The sequence below is a fragment of the Staurois parvus genome, unplaced genomic scaffold (genome assembly GCF_062004578.1).
Source record: "Staurois parvus isolate SC_StPar_1 unplaced genomic scaffold, SC_StPar_1.0 ptg000544l, whole genome shotgun sequence".
NCBI lineage: Eukaryota > Metazoa > Chordata > Amphibia > Anura > Ranidae > Staurois > Staurois parvus.
In genome coordinates, this window is record NW_028318340.1 from 166629 (window position 1) to 183708 (window position 17080).

The following is a 17080-nucleotide window of genomic DNA, read 5'->3' on the forward strand; positions in this document are numbered from 1 at the left end:
TCACCTGCACCCTGCACAAAAATTTTTCAGGTTGCGGGACCACAGTCTAGGTGCCAGCAGCCTGAGAGCGATTGCCACTGGGTTAAGTTAATTAAATAATTAACCCTTTAAACCACCACCTCCAGCTTTTTACAGAGAAGGAGGAAACTCACAATCTTTGCATTAAACTGTTACTAAACTTACAACAGTAAAATCAGTCTGTATATGCAGTAATGCATGCTTGTTATATTCACTATGGAACCTAAGGGGTTAATCCTCTGCATTGTGTAAAAAGCAGTTTGATCCTTTCTTCTCTGTTCCTCCCCTTTTTCAAGCGACCACCACTTATCTCCAGACTGAACCATAGGCATGCACATGCCCAGTTTGGTGTATATTGCTAGAAAGGGTTTTTTTCTTCACAGAGTGCATGTGATCAGCACAGGGCCAATCAGCACTGTCCAGACAGAGGGTCAGGGGATTTTTATCCTCCTAGAGCAGAATGAAAACTCCTCCTACAAACTTTAGCTAGTGCTGTGCTGGACACAGATAGAAGCCACAAGACTGCACTTTATAGTTACTAAAATAATTGCACTTCCATGCTTTGTGTACTGTGGGAGATCAAATATAGTGAATTCAGGGTCCTGGGTTTAGTAACACATTAACAACTAAGATTTTATAATAAACGTCTGCAACACGTACTGTCACCACAGACAGGTATGTTCAGAGATTTATGCTACAGTAGCACTCTTTAAGAGACAAGGATTATTTTAGTTTGTATGAAAAGCATTAGAGAATAGATTTAACACTTTTCAAACTATGGTGTAATAATGAAAAGATCAAATGGTGCAAATAAAATATTTACAGAAAAGGGTGTTTGATGTTGAAATGAGAGCTTCCCAAAATGTGGTTGCATTACACTTTTCTGCACATCAAGGGGGTGTTGACAGAGACCATCTGACCAATCACCCAGTTTAAGTGGTGGCTGCTGGAAGGTCAGCACGTTTATGACCAAGTTCCAAATACAGTTTTCTATAAGTTTTAATACCTCTGAAAATCTACCATTTACAGACTGCTAATGTGCCTATTATTGTCCAGTGTGGAATTAGCTTCAGAATGCATATAAGTATGGTTTCAGATTTCTACTTTACCTAGAATGGCTAAGGGGTGTCAGTGTTTCCCCATATGGTCTGAAAAAAAGGTTTGGACTTGGAATGTTACCAATTAAGTGAGGAAAGTAAATATTCAAAATTTTGATTATTGTGGCGCCAAGCGCATGTGTTTGGAAATAAGAAATAAAAATGTGAAAGAAAGTGTAAATAGTGTTACCCACTCATGTGTCACTGTGGGGGTCTGCAGCTGCCCCTATAAAGTGGAAATAACACTAATATTGAATAGGTAGGCGCTGTGCAATAAATTGTGTATATATACAAGAACCTTATTGAGTAATATTGATAAGAAGATATCGTTACACTGCACCAGTGGTGTCCCGAGGCAGGTGTGGGGGGTGCGGTCCACACAAGGTGACACCAACTGCACGGGGTGACACAGGACCCGCTCCACAAAAAGGTAAGTTGTAAACAGGGGCAGACTGACCATTTGGAAACTCGGGCACTGCCCGAGGGCCTGGGGTCAGTAGGGGGCCCCATGAGATTCCCCTGGTACCTTTTTCATAGGCCTTTTTGAGTTTAGGCAAGGACACAGGGGCCCCATGATCCCTTATTGCCCAGGGGCCCCATGAGTTTTCAACCCCTGGTTGTAAAGCAAGCTGACAATCCCCACAGGATGGATCTGATCCATCCTGCGGGGATTGTCGGCTTTCTTTACAACTTATCTTTTCTTGGAGCGGGTCCGGTGTCACCCTGTACTTTAGGTGTCACCTGGTGTGGACCCCACCCCCCGCACCTGCCTCAGGACACCACTGGTGCAGTGTAACGATCTGGGGATTTGTCCCGTCACCACCCTTGTGTGATTCTTCTGTGACTTGAGGTTGTAATAAGCGCAACAATGTACAGACATTTTAATGCCACTTCCTTCAGTCTTCCTTATCTGTTGATGCCCCGCCAAATTCCTTTTCCTTCCTTGCCATTTGGCACCAAAATTAAGCCGCTTCTTTTTCCCTGCCATTTGGCACCAAAGTTGAGCCCCATCCTCTTCCCTGTCACTTTTCATACTAATGGAATTGTTACAAATAAGCTAAATAGAACTAATAAAATAAATTAAATAAACTAAAAAATAAAATAAAGCATCACTACCAATGCCAAATCTTTTTAATAACAGTAAAAAAGATTAAAAAAAGAAGTAATCTGGAAAATGTAAACAAATACAATATATATATATAAAAATAAAAGGCCAAATAATCCAAAAAGTCTGTGTCTGCTAGTGATTCTTCACTGTTGTGCAATAAAAGACTTGTAGTTTGTTCTTGTAAATAATGATGTTTCCTTACCACTGTGCAGTTCGCACCAGGGGCGGACTGACCATTTGGAAACTCGGGCCCCATGAGTTGTCAGTCCGCCCCTGGTTCGCACATTAGCAATGTGAATCCTATATCCTGTGCAAACACAGAACTCACTGGAACAAATTTACCTCTTCTTTATAGAAAGGTCTGACAGCACTTGTTTGTTTTTAGCGCTAAATTTTATATGCTCTTATCTTCCACTCAAAGCCATATTAGCAAATACAGAAACTCTAATAGTGTAAAGCTTTCCAAAACTATTTATGAAAACCAGATCAACCCACTTGTACATGTGCAAAAAAACCCTAGCTGGTTGTAAGTGCATATGCATATTTCCACTTTCTGGAGTAAAACAGGTTGACTCGTGAAAAAAGTGTTAATAGTTTTTTTTTTTATCAAATAACAAAATGAATAAAAAATAAAAAGTAAATGAACAGAAGAGAAATTCAAATCAGATCAATATTTGGTGTGGCTAGCCTTTGGCTTCAAAACAGCATCAATTCTTCTAGGTATACTTGCACAAGAAGAAACTCGGCAAGTAGGTTCTTCCAAATATCTTTGAAACCTAACCACAGATCTTCTGTGGATGAAGGCTGCCTCAAATCCTTCTGTCTCTTCATGTAATCCCAGACTCGATGATGTTGAGATCACGGCTCTGTGGGTGCAAAATCTATAACTTTCAGGACTTCTTTATTTCAGGTACTTCTATAGCCCCATTAATTTACACAGCACTTTACATATCTATCTATCTATCTATCTATCTATCTATCTATCTATCTATCTATCTATATATATATATAGTACATTCACATCAGTCCCTAACCCTAAAGGAGTGTACAATCTTCTGTTCTAACGCGCTGAACAAACTGTTGGCGCTATATAAATCCTGTATAATAATAATAATCTTAGGTCCCTAACTCACATTCATACTAGGGCCAATTTAGACAGGATCCAATTAACCTACTAGCATGTCTTTGAAGTGTGGCAGGAAACCCATGCAGACACAGGGAGAACATGCAAACTCCTGGCAGGTGGTGCCATGGTTGGGATTTGAACCAACGACCCTTGTACTGCTAGTTGGAAGTGCTAACCATTTAGCCACTACTGCTTGCTCGTCTTTACACTAAACATAGTGTTTATTGATATGGCTGTATATTTGGGGTCGTTGTTCTGCTACAGAATAAATTTAGGGCCAGTCACATGCCTCACTGGTGGATAAGTATCTCAACATTGAGGACACCATTGATTGGGCAACATTGAGGACCGTAAATGCAGTTGATGAACAAGGAAACTTAATGCAGCAGAAGAAAGACACATCATGCTAACTTCCTTTTGACATCAGGACATGCCCAACAGTGCCATCAGCACAGAACTGGTGGAAACCAGTGGGACCCATGTTCACCATCTACTGTCTGGAGATGTCTGGCTAGAAGTGGTCTTCATGGAAGAAATGAGGCCAAAAAGACGTACCTCTGACATAGAAATAAGGCTAAGCAATTCAACTATGCATGAAAACAAAGGGACAGGGCTGTAGCTGGAGGCAGTTTGTTCACATAGGGCCAGAGAGTGGTACAATAAGGACTGTCTGCAGGAAACAGTGAAACATGGTGGAGGCTCCTTGCAAGTTCGGGGCTGCATTTCTGCAAATGGAGTTGGAAATTGATGTGGCATTTGATACGCTTTTAAAAGCACTCTGAATGCCAATCAAAACACCACTCACTAAATAAAATGGTTACCTTACAGTCCTGTTCACACCGTTATGTTTGCTTTACTTTGAAAATGATACCCCATATTGTTTTCTAGGTGCTTCAAAGCATCTCCAAAGCCTCTATAGAAGTCTAACACAATGCTCGCTATGAGCACCTGCAGCATTTGAGGAGCTTTTATTCACAATTAACTTCACTTTGTTTTGGAGGTATTGGAGGTATGACATGCCAGGATGCACTGGGAAACCAACAAAGAAATCGGAAAAACATCATCAGTATTCACTTTCAGTTAATGTGTATATATTCTGGGGTGTCACATCTGGTGTAAAGCCTGGAGCAGCAGGAAGGTGAGCAGGGTCTGGACTGGAGCGGATAACTAGCAGACAACACATGTGGTACACAACATGGTAATGCTAGGATTGAGAAGTGGAGGATCAGCAGAGCTGGAGGACCAGAGCAGGAGAAACTAGCAGATGTCACACACAGTGAGCAACATGGAAGCAATATAGAGGGAGGTGAGCAGGGACCAGAGAGAGAGGAGGATCAGCAAACCAGAGTATCAGCAGAGCTGGGGGTTACTACTGAGTGGGGATCAGCAGAGCTGGGGGTAACTACTGAGTGGGGAATCAGCAGAGCTGGGGGTAACTACTGAGTGGGGGATCAGCAGAGCTGGGGGTAACTACTGAGTGGGGGATGAGCAGAGCTGGGGGTAACTACTGAGTGGGGGATCAGCAGAGTTGGGGGTAACTACTGAGTAGGATATCAAAAAAACTAAAGGATACTACTGTGTGGGGGATCAGCGGAGTTGGGAGTTACTAATGAGTGGAGATCAGCAGAGCTGGAGGTTACCACTGAGCGGGGGATCAGCAGAACTGGGGGTACTACTGAGTGGGGCATCAGAAGAGGTGGGGGCACTACTGGGCCAGGGATCTGCTGAACAAGGGTACTAATGAGCTAGAGATCTGCTGAGTGGGAGTGCTAATGATCTGGAAATCTGCTGAATGGGGGTACTAATGAGCTGCGGAGTTGAGGATACTACTGAGACGGAGTTCTACTGAGCCCCTTTAAAACAAATAGAGAATCAACACACAAGGCATTGCCAAGATTCACTAAAGTGGTTCTAAAGGCTCAAGGTTCTTATGCATGAAGGTAAATGACCTTATGTGTTCAGCATCCCCCACAGCCCCTCTAATACTCACCTAAGCCCCCTCTCGAACAAGCGATGTGCACTGGAGTCTCGGCTATCCTGGGATTCCCTCTTCTAATTGGCTGAGCCATTTGCTCCCACTGATGTCAATCACAGCCAGTGAGCCAATGAGAAGAGAGAGGGGAGTGGCGCACATTTTACCACATCACATACCTTCTTTATTTTGGACGCTTTTTGGATGCCATGGACATTCCAAAGTTTCCAGGCAGAAAGAACGGTAAAAGTGCAGGCAGGACACTGGACAAAGCACTAGGGACAAAATTTAGGTGAAATGGTTTGATACAGTAATGTAATACTAAGAGATTACAATGTATTGTGTGTAGGTCATATTTTTATTTTTTTTAATCTCCTGCCTGTTCCACCCCCCTGTGTACCGACGCTTTCAGGGAAGGGAACCCGGAGGACGGATGCCGGAATTGGCCAGAGGACGCAGCAGAAGGATATCAGGGGATCGCAGGACAAGGTAAGGATCGAGGGATCACAGGACAAGCACTACAGTGTGGCTCAGGGTTACCGCTTTTGGTAATATAAATTAACCCCGAATCACACTCAGGATTACCGCTAGGAAAGTTACTGACTGGCATAGTACCACTGGATTGGCATAAGGCCGATGTGGTGCCAATATTTAAAAAGCGGTCAAAATCGTTATCAAGTAATTTTATACTTGTCTAACTTCTACAGTCAGAAGATACTGGAGAGTTTAATAAAATACCACATAGATGAGTTCTTGCTGGAAAAAATATTTTAAGCAACAGACAGTATGGATTCATGAAAGACAGAAGTTGTCAAACAAATCTGATTTCTTTTTATGAGGAGGTGGGCAAAACCTTGGAAAGAGGGGTGGCAGTGGACGTGGTATACTTGGACAGAGGGGTGGCGGTGGACGTGGTATACTTGGACAGAGGGGTGGCGGTGGACGTGGTATACTTGGATTTTGCAGAAGCATTTGACACAGTTCCCCACACAAGGCTAATGTGTAAGGTAAAGTCTACGGGCTTTGAAAAATCCGTATGTAAATGGGTAGAAAACTGGCTAAAAGATCGTATTCAGAGAGTAGTGGTTAATGATTCATATTCTGAATGGTCTAGGGTGGTCAGTGGTGTACCCCAAGGTTCAGTCTTGGGACCCTTACTTCTTAATATATTTATAAATGATAAAGGGTCTGAGATTAAAAATCCCATTTCAGTGTTTGCAGGTGACACCAAGCTGTGCAGTGCAATAACGTCCTTACAGGATGTCTCCAACTTAAACTTACAATCCGATTTCAATGCACTGTTTAATTGGGCAACTATGTGGCAAATGAGGTTTAATGTTGATAAATGTAAGATTATGTACTTAGGGGCTAAGAATATGCATGCATCATACATACTAGGGGGGTACAACTGAGGGAATCAATGGTGGAGAAGGATCTGGGAGTTCTGGTAGATCACAAGCTTAATAATGGCATGCAATGCCAAGCTGCGGTTTCTAAAATGAGCAAAATCCTCTCTTGTATTAAAAGAGGTATAGACTCCAGAGAGAGAGAGATATCATATTACCCCTGTACAAATCATTAGTAAGACCTCATCTGGAATATGCAGTTCTTTTTTGGGCACCAATTCACAAAAAGAACATTGGGGAACTGGAGAAAGTACAGAGAAGGGCAACCAAACTGATAAGAGGCATGGAGGAGATCAGCTATGAGGAAAGATTAGAGGAACTGAATGTATTCTCTTGCGAAGAGCAGATTAAGGGGGGATATGATCAACATGTATAAATACATCAGTGGTTCATATAGTGAACTCAGTGTAGAGTTATTCACCCTGAGGTCATCACAGTGGACAAAGGGGCACTCTGTACATCTGGAGGAAAAGAAATGTAATTTCCAAACACAGAAAGGTTTCTTCACAGTGAGAGCTGTGAAAATGTGGAATATGTGAAAATGTGGAATCCCTCAAGAGTTGGTTCTGGCCAGCTCAGTGGATTGCTTTAAAAAAGGTCTGGATTCTTTCCTAGATACATAGAATATAACTGGATACTAACATTTATAGGTAAAGTTGATCCAGGGAATATCTGATTGCCTCTCGGGGGATCAGGAAGGAATTTGTTCCCCTGCAGGAGCATATTGGACCATGCTTTGCTGGGTTTTTTGCCTTCCTCTGGATCAACTGTGGGTATAGGATTCGAACTTTTGTTTATATGGTTGAACTGGATGGACTTTTGTCTTTTTTCAGCCAGACTAACTATGTAACTAATATCTAATGACATTCGTCAATCCAACGAGTGAACTGAAAATTTCATACAAATTTTTGTAGAGATTTTTGTATGAACGTTCAGGGATACTGAAACAGAAAGCAGTTGTACTTTGAATCCATTAAAAGTCCAACACATAGACAAATGTAATTATAGACTTAATAACCAAATCCCAACCCAAATCAACTTTATTTAGTGAAATGTGGTGGTGGTGTGCAAAGTATATTCAGGGCAAGCATTTACTGTAGCCAGATCAAACTAGACATTATTTTCAGTTGGTTTCTATAGATTACTGTACAATTTGCTATTGTGTATTCAACATGAACATGTATGAAAATCTATTACACTGAAGTATTCTGCGGTATTACTCTTTGCATTTAAAGCCACATAACTGCAAAGTAAACCTGTATACAAATACATCATAATACTTAGATATTGTGTCACTCATTTATCAATGACACAAATATCAGAAGAGACATGATCATAGAAAGGCACAGATTCCAAAGAACTCTCCCATATCCCTAAGCATTCAGAATGTCTACACTCTTAAATCCCTCGTTTGCATTAATTAATATGCCCATGAAATGCAAAGTATGGGATGGTGTAACCTAGGGTTGTGATGCATAGTAATTGACAGGATATAAATTGGCAGGATGAAGACTCTGACTAAGAACTAGGTGACACCCCTGACCAACAGAGGAAAAAGATTTGGCTAATTGTCTCTTGCTGTGCATAAATGCTCATTAAGTATATTCCCTTTGTTTAGCAGAGTGTTGATAAATGGCTATTTGTATCACAAGCTTACAGCCCCAGTGATGTTTAAAGTAATATTAAACCCAAAAGCAAACATTTATTGTATTGCAGCTTACCACCTCTTTTGCCCCGTACACACAATAAGAAAATCGTTAGAAAATTTTTTCGGAACCACTGATCGAACGATTTTCTCTTCGTTGATGAGCAGGATGTTTTAACCAATAACAATATTGTGAACGATAAAATCCAGTTGAACAACAGTGAAAAACTTTGTCGTTTCGCATACGAACGACCGATTTTTGATGCGGTGGTATGACGGTCATACGAAAAAAATCTATCAAGCGCTATCACGCATGAGCGGAAACAGAAGATGACCCGGATGTTTATGTCCAAGGAATCTAAGTAAACATGAATGAAAAATCCAAATGTTAAAAGTAGATTGGCCTAATGAGATAATGAAACCAGAATTCTGCATATTATATTTTATGTATCACTATTTATGTATATAGGTAATGTAATAAACTATATTATACTCATTGCTGGTAATTGTTGTGTATATCGCTCGTTCTGGCCGGAAGGGCGTGGCTACAAGGTCACACGAACACCGCATCACTTCCACTTGTACGGAAGATGTCAACACTACATATTGCCCCGATGAATGATTTTTTTAGATTGGTTAATATGGGCCACGATTTCAACCAACGAACGAACGCCTCATGGTCGTCGAATGACCGCTTGGTCGATTTTCTAATCGTGTATTCCCACCTTTAGATGTAACGGCTGCATTGGTTTTCTTTTTTAGGCTTTCCTTTTTTTTTATTTTCATCTGGTGATCCAGTCAGGAGGTCTGTTGTTTTCAACAGGAAAGATCTCTTGCAGTTACAGGGAGGAGACAGGCCATTTAACATGGGCAGGAGTGCTTAAAATTATTAGCTTTAATTTTTCGTAAAACCTTTATCCCAAAAGAAAAAAACCTGTTTCCTTTAACTGATTATACATTGTGAGCTGGAGTTTTGATTCAATTTGTTAGTGTATCTAAATCTGCTAATATGTCTAACACTCCCCTCCCCTCAGACTGACAGTGCTGTTGTCCAGTGATGAACTGGCCACACCAGAGACAGGGCATTTCACCTCGTCTTGTCATGGGGGTGCGGTGGGACTGTGCTGGAATAGCTGCCAAACGCAGTCCCACCCCAGGACAGGATGTGTGCTACTCACAAGATCACTAGGTAAAAATAAAGAAATCAAATGCTTAACCTCCTTGGCGGTATTCCCGAGTGTAGCTCGGGGTAAAGTTTCTGTACCAAAAGCGGTAACCCCGAGCTACACTCGGGCTTACCATGTGGCGCTGCATAGGGAGTCCCTCCAGCATTTACCTTGTCCTTCGCTCCCGCGATGTGTCCCCTGCAGCGTCTCCGGCCATCTCCTCCGGCTGATGCCGGCATCCGGCTTCTGTGTTCCGGTCCCTGTGACGTCGGGACGTACGGGCGCCGCCGGCGGCAGGAAATTTGAACATTTTAAAAAAATGTCATTTTTTACAAAACAAATTTTACATAGTAAAACATTGCTGTATCAAACCATTTCACATACATTTTGTCCCTAGTGCTTTGTCCTGTGCCCTGCCTGCATTTTGTCTGTTCTTTCTGCCTGGAAACTTAGAAAAGTCCATGGCGTCCAAAAAGCATTCCTTTAGGTCAAAAGCGGGTTTAGATCAGCTAGAGAACAGCGATAGTAAATTAGAACTACTTGCAGAATTGAGTGATAATGATTCGTGGAGAAATTCGTCATCAGACACTGAAAACGATTTTGCGACTTTGCTCAGTGATGTGCGAACTTGGCGCTATATTTCAAATTTCAGTGTTTTTGGTTTGATTACATTATTGAATTAAATTTATTATTTTATTATTATTTTTTATGATTATTTATTAAATTATAATTTATGATTTTGTGTTTCAAATTTTATCCTACCCGGGATGTTTACTAGACTCTTGTTCGGACAGATTTCAGTGAGTTATTCCTAAATATTACAGGCCTACAATAAAAAAACTACATATTTCCATGCAAAATAATGGTACCGCTTTCAGCACCAAAAATCTGAAATAATCATACCGCTAGGGAGGTTAAAGCAGAAAACTATTTTAGACACCACATCTAAGGACTGGTAAGTTGTAATATATGTATTACGTTTTCCTTCCCAGGGTTAGATACAGTTTAAGAACTTGCTGAAATAAGTAGTATAGTTTCAATGAGATTTGATTATATATATGTCTCAAATGGTACTATTATTGGAGCAACAAAGTATTGAGCACCAAGCCTTTCTCAATGCTCCAGACTATACTTTGAAAAAAAGAGGGCTATGTGAAACTAATTACAAGCAATTTGTGTAATACAGATTTACAGACTGGGCTACGTTAGGGGCAAATGCTGCCTTAATCAGCCATTTTTACCAGGCCTCCTTCTCAACCCTCATTAGTTGCTAGAACACTGGTGGCCCAGGTTGCACAGCGTCATTGGTTGCTAGGATGCTGGCTGCCTAGACTGCACAGCGTCTTTGATTGCAAGAATGCTGGTGTCCTGGGCTTCACAACATCACGGTTGCTAGGATGCTGGATATCCAGAATGCACCACATCTTTGGTTGCCAGGATGCTGGCAGCCTGGGCCACACAATGCTGTTGCAATGTTGACTGCCTAGACTGTACATCATCGTTGGTTACCAGGGTGCTGGCAGTTTGTGCCACACAAAGTGAAGGATGTAATATTGAGGTGAGGAGAACAAGGTTTATACTATTTTTATCTGTACTAGATTTTGCTGTTTTAATTTCCTATTATTTCAACAATAATGCCAGTTTCACAGTGCTGTGCTGCAGTTTGGCCAAGATTTTCATGCACTTTACCTGCAGTTTTAGCCATGGTCCCACAGACTTTCTATTAGGTTGCACATTTTGCCACAGTTTCTAAAAGAGCACCAAAGATGCAGCATGCGGGACTTTTGGTGTGCTTTCAGAAAACAAGGCAAAAACAGAAAACCTAATGGAAAGCCTATGGGACCACAGCTAAAATTTCAGGTAAAGCGCAGGAAAGTTGCAAATACACCCATGCTGCAGCCAAACCATAGTGCACCAGTGTGAAACCAGCATTAAGCAAAGAAAAAAAAACTTGTATAAATCATCTTGAATTTAGGGTCCTTTCACATGGGCGGACCCATTTATCCGTTTGCTCAGTGGGGGATCTCTCTGCTGATCCCCACTGAACAAACGGATGATAGGCCCGTGTCTGCTCCGCTGCTGCAGAGTAGACACAGAGCAGCTCAATCTCCTCAATGGGTGGTAAGATGAAAATGGACCGCCTGCCTGTCTCCATCTGACCCAATGCAACGGACGGAAGAAGAATTACATCCCCAGCTGTCCCTTTTTTGTGGTTTGGATTGGATTGAATGGAGGTTCCGATAAGGTCTGCCTGAAAAACAGGCAGGTGGACCAGATTGGAACGTCCATGTGAAAGGGGCTAAAGTGGTTGTAAATCTCAGACATGAAATACTAACAAAGCATATCCCTCATTGGGCCTCTTTCAAATGGACGTTCCGATCAGGTCCACCTGAAAAAATGATCGGAACCTCCATTCTCCACATGTGTCCATTTACACCAGACGACATCCAATCTGATCCAACCCGCAAAAAAGGAATGGATGGGGATGAGCAAGCGGATCCGCTAAATGGGTCCACCCATGTGAAAGGACCCATAGTTTCATTTCTGTTTGCTGCTTCATTCATCTGTTATCAGCATGAGCCACTTCTGTCAAATTTTCCTGACACCAAGAGAGAAAAGGTGACAAGGGAGGGAACTGGATGGACTTTTGTCTTTTTCAGCCAGACTAACTATGTAAGGGAGGGACCTCCAGCAATCAACCTGTGAGTGACAGCCTCAGCTCTGTTCCTGTGAGCTGTGTGGAGGGGGATGTGTCCCTTGCCTCCAATCAGCTCTCACAGCTCTTCTCACCGAACTCTACAGAGTGTAATTTCAGCTTCCTGCACCCTTTTTTCTGAACTCTCAGACAAGCTTTATAAACTCTGGACTTTTAATGGATGTTAAGAAGAGACGACTGCAGATAAACAAGTACAACTTATATAGGAGGATTAGTTTAATCTCCGTGTATCACCTGAGTCCACTCACTTCAATGGGTATATGTTAGGGTTTACAAACACTTTAACCCCGTGCACGCAAATATGCGGCCTCTCGGTGTCTGGGCCTTGACACCGAGCGGCCGCATATTTGTGTGTCATTAGAAAATACATATGTGCTGATAGCATGCGCCCTGTGTGCTCCCAGCTCATATGTCCGTGACTCATGGAAAAGTCCTGATCTCCCCTTGTGATCAGGACCTTTTCCGATCATGTGACCGCTATGATGGTGAATCACGATGGTCACATGAGCCTAAAACCCCGCCCCCCGCCTCCCAGCTTCTGAAACTCTTAAAGGGCCAAGAGGCACCGGCGCAAAGTGGTTAAGTGTCAGTGACAGACCAAGCAAAAGTAATGGCGTTGTTCTGGATCCACAGAGTAACCAGTTATGTACATATCAAAGAGCATGATACATGATAAATGGCTATTTCTAACAAAGAACCTGCAAGATGGCCTGTGTGTATTGACTGTGCTCTTTTGCTCAGCTGATATTTATACTTTATATTCGTATTGATTCAGAGGAAGGAAGTCAGAGCTTGAGTGCAATTATATTTCAATGTACAAAAATACTTGCCTGAGTGTTTTGTGGATCAATATTCCCGTTACATTTTATCCTTCCACTGAGTGCTGCTGTACTATACTATTTATAAATGATGCTTAACCTCTTCATTTCTGCCTTATTCCACCGACAAACCAGAATAAATACAATTCTAGATTTAAAAGAAATTGAATGAAATAAATTTGTTAAAGAAACAGCTTTTTCATATATACGGCTCCATGCACACTGGGCGTTTTAATAACGCTGGTAGTATTAGCTGTGTAAAGTTACATTATAAAACGCAGCCTTTTTAAGCCTTTTTGCATTAGCGTTTAGCCACTTTTTTTTTCACATTTGCGTTTTTTACCGTTTTTTAAACATACACACACAAATTTTTGCAAAAAAAATCCAAAAATGATGGTTTGCAGCATTTTGTTGCGACTTTCAGCATTAGATCATTTTTCTAGTTAAAAAAACTCCTCTAGAAACCCACTGGCTCTGGGGTTTTTTTCCAGACAAAAAACCCCCCTGACAAAAAACGCTGATCAAAGCTTATGTGTACATGGACACATAGGATAACATGCTGGGGGGTTTACTGGCTGTAGAAAAAAACAGCAAAAGCCAAACACAGCCACTGTAAAAACATCCCGTGTGCATGAGGACTTATAATACAAAAAGCAATGCTTAACCAGTGCCAGAAACAGGGGTGGACTGACAATCCATGGGGCCCCAGGGCAATAGAGGATCATGGGGCCCCTGTGTCCTTGCCTAAACTCAAAAAAGCCTATGAAAAAGGTACCAGGGGCATCTCATGGGGCCCCCTACTGACCCCGGGCCCTCGGGCAGTGCCCGAGTTTCAAAATGGTCAGTCCGCCCCTGGCCAGAAATCAATAAACTATAATGTTGGCTGCTACTGGTTCCTTTGATTATGGTTTAGTATCAATTAAAAGTCCAAATATTTTTGAAAATCATGATTTACTAGGGCTGGCCATACATTATACAATTTTCTTGAGATTTTTGGTTTAGATTTACCAAAAACCATATAATACGAGGTCAAACCCAACAACACTTTCAATTGTATCCAATTAGGCAGGCCCTTGTACTACATAGTTGAAGGTAAAGCTAAAGGAAATTGAGCAGAAATTGGGCAGAAAATTGTATAGTGTATGGCCAGCCTAATGCTGACCATACACTATACAATTTTCTTGAGAATTTTGCTTTAGATTTACCAAAAACCATATAATATGAGGTCAAACCTAAACAACACTTTCAATTGTATCCAATTAGGCGGGCCCTTGCACTGCATAGTGAAAGGTAAATCTAAAGAAAATTAGCTACAAATTGGCCAGAAAATTGTAAGAAAATTGTAGAGTGTATGGTCAGCCTTAGACTGGTCATACACTATACACTTTTCTTGAGAATTTTGCTTTAGATTTACCAAAAACCATATAATGTGAGGTCAAACCTAAACAACACTTTCAATTGTATCCAATTAGGTAGGCCCTTGCACTACATAGTTGAAGGTAAATCTAAAAGAAATTGGGCAGAATTTGGACAGAAAAATGTAATAAAATTGTATAGTGTATGGTCAGGCTTAGACTGGCCATACATTATACGATTTTCTTGCGAATTTTGCTTTAGATTTACCAAAGACCATATAATATGAGGTCAAACCTAAACAACACTTTCAGTTGTATCCAATTAGGCAGGCCCTTGCACTACATAGTTGAAGGTAAATCTAACAGAAATTGAACAGAAATTGTATAGTGTATGGCCAGCATTAGTGTTATTACTTCTCCAGGTAAGCCACCTGCGAATGGCCTTTATACTGAAAACTCCTTACCCACTAATTCTGGGGTTTTTTTCCAGACAAAAAACGCCCCTGCCAAAAAAAAGCTGATTAAAGCCTATGTGTGCATGGATACATGCTGGGGAGTTTACTGGCTGTAGAAAAAAACAGCAAAAGCCAAAAACAGCCGCTGTAATAACATCCAGTGTGCATGAGGACTAAAAAGTGTAGACACGTCTGAAACATGTATGCTACAACTTTGCAATACTTTACAGGTGGGAACTAGAATGGAAGACCAAATCGGTGAAAGGCTATCAAGTTCATTCTGTTGTCATGGCAGCTTGAATCTAGCAATCATTAGTTGATTTGAATATCCAAAGTAATAACACATGATAATAAATCAGCAGCTGGAAAATTAGCATGGGTGGATAACAATCAGCTATAAAATTAATTAATTTGATGCAGTCATAAATTTCACTTTTCTAATGAGATGGCTGGCCTTGTGTATCGAGCCTCAAGAGAAAGCCATACTTTAGATCCACAAACCTCTCACTCTAATCCACTTTCCGCATTAAGCTCCAGCGTATAACTTTCTAAAAGATGCCAAGAAGGCTTCACAAAACAAAGTAAAAAAAAAAGTTTTTTTTATACATATCATAAACATGAGTGCATAAGGGGAACTATTCCTGAGAATGCGGACAATCTGTAAACTAAGTGCTTGTCACGCACCTGATAATTAATATGTTATAATTAAAGTAGAGCTATAGGCAAAACTTTTATTTTTTAGTTTTGGATAGGAAGTAGTAGCTTCTCGGCCTTTTGGCTAAGATCAAGTGTAGTATCTGTTCTTATCAGTGTCCAGTGGGGGTGCTCCCGGCCATTCTAGCTTTGCGGGGATGGCTGTTGTATAGTACCCTCACTGGTATGATGGGGGTCTGGAAGGCTAGTACCGGGGGGACAGAAAGCGTGGTGCCCACGAGTAGAAGCTGGGGCCCGTGAGTAATTCCCCCGAGAAGACCGAGAGGACCCAGTACCTCCTGATTTGGACAGATCTACCTTGTCTGGCCAGGGGTCGGGAAGGCAGAAAGTCTGCAAACCAGTGCCCCCTGAGTAGACGCCCTCAGGGGTGCCACTAGTAACACCTGGGTGTGGGACCCCACAGTGTGAAGATGGCACAAGGTCACTGTGTTTTCACTCTTTTTGCACAAGCGCCCTTAGGACCAGGCCTTTTGGCTAGGACCAGGGCAATTTTTGCTACAGGCCTCAGGGCCTGGTCTGTGCACAATTTGGCACGGCCACTTTTTTATTTTCTATTTATTTAATTTATTTACACTCCCACGTTTTGACACTTTTTCTTACTTTTGTGTGTGTTTTCCACAGGATGGAGGGTGTGGGTCCTCGGGCCTGCCCTGAAGTCTAGGGGGAGGATGTGTGGCCTTTTGGTTCCTTCCTCCCCTGTTCCCTAGGGGGTTTTCTCTTTGGGAGAGCCCCCTGACCAAGTACTGGGTGTCTGGCTTCGGCTGGACACAAGGAACGGTGGTCCTCCAGGCCTTTTGGCCAGGAGGACCAAATGGGAACCTTGTCCCTGTCAGGAGCTTCATGCCCCAGGGGATCAGGGTAGCGGTCCAGCCCCTTTAGGGGTAGGACAAAAGCACACCCCTAAGTGCACTTTTTCGTGTGGTGTTTTGCACTTGCACTTTTTTTGTGAACACTTACGGGTTTTTTCGTTATAGTTGCACGTTTGCGGACTAAAAAAAAAAAAAAAAAAAAGAGTAAAAAGCTGTCAGGTTTTTTTTTGCCATCTGTGTCCCATTGGGGAGATTTATCTTCACTTCCTGTCCCACATTCAAACAGAAAGTGAGAGGAAATCCCTGCAAATTAAGAGAATCCTTTGGGGCCCCCTGGTAAACAGACTAGTTCCCCCATTGGAGGAGTTTCCCTCTATTATGTGGATTGGATGCTGTTTGAACCACATCCAATCTGCATGACATGTGAAATAACATTGCTTCTTATGGTGCCTCTTCACATATATCAGGTGCACTGGCAGTGCAGAATCAGTGCAGATTCAGTGCAGTTTGAATGCCTGTTCACATACATGCGGATTGGATGTGGTTTGAACTGCATCCAATCCACATGACATGTGAAATAACATTGCTTCCTATGGTGCCTGTTCACATATGTCCAGTGCACTGGCAGTGCGGATTCAGTGCGGATTGAAAAAGAGTCATGTACGATTTCTGAGC

At 41.9% G+C, this 17080-nt stretch overlaps 1 pseudogene; it reads left to right on the forward strand.

The window, feature by feature from the left end:
* The first annotated feature begins 15640 nt into the window (after nucleotides 1-15640).
* Nucleotides 15641-15756, forward strand: LOC149451214 (U2 spliceosomal RNA; annotated as a pseudogene).
* The last annotated feature ends 1324 nt before the right edge of the window (nucleotides 15757-17080 follow it).